Source organism: Etheostoma spectabile, unplaced genomic scaffold, assembly GCF_008692095.1.
Source record: "Etheostoma spectabile isolate EspeVRDwgs_2016 unplaced genomic scaffold, UIUC_Espe_1.0 scaffold00019133, whole genome shotgun sequence".
Taxonomy (NCBI): domain Eukaryota; kingdom Metazoa; phylum Chordata; class Actinopteri; order Perciformes; family Percidae; genus Etheostoma; species Etheostoma spectabile.
Window position 1 is genome coordinate 12,931 of NW_022604694.1, and position 623 is coordinate 13,553.

At 43.5% G+C, this 623-nt stretch overlaps 1 non-coding gene across 1 annotated transcript; it reads left to right on the top strand.

The window, feature by feature from the left end:
- The first annotated feature begins 261 nt into the window (after positions 1-261).
- trnar-ccu (transfer RNA arginine (anticodon CCU)) lies at positions 262-334 on the top strand. Its single transcript has one exon. It is a non-coding gene; the product is annotated as a tRNA-Arg (tRNA).
- The last annotated feature ends 289 nt before the right edge of the window (positions 335-623 follow it).

The window sequence follows — 623 nt, forward strand, 5'->3', positions numbered from 1 at the left end:
CATTCACATGAACTCGCATGAGATTTTGGAGATCAAAGGTTCAATGCCAAGGTGACTTTGTCCTCATGTCTGTCCATCCGATTCTTGTGAATGCAATATCTCTGAACGCCTAGAGGGAAGCACTTTAAATTTGGCACACATAACCATTTTGCAGATGAACTGATTTCGTTTTTGGAGAGCAAAGGTCAAGGTTACTGTTTCATTATGGCTCGAGAACTGTACATGTATTTCTTCTGAACTGGTGAAATTGGTGCATGTGAAGCCCCAGTGGCCTAATGGATAAGGCACTGGCCTCCTAAGCCAGGGATTGTGGGTTCAAGTCCCATCTGGGGTGATTTTAAGCAGAGTGGCACAATACAAGTGTGCTGGGCCCCCAACCCAGAGGTCAATGGATTGAAACATCATCTGCTAGTGATACAATAGTAGACACTTGGAAAGGGTGATGCATCAAGAGATTATGACCCTCAACCTAATTTCCATGGAGAAATGAATAATGATATAACTGCTGGAAAAGTGGTCGACAGCACCATGAAAAGTAATGTTCTAGAGGAAAATCACGTTCTGGCAGTTTACTGTACATTTTGACGAATCGACATCCACTACCCTATCAGGACCCAGTAGCA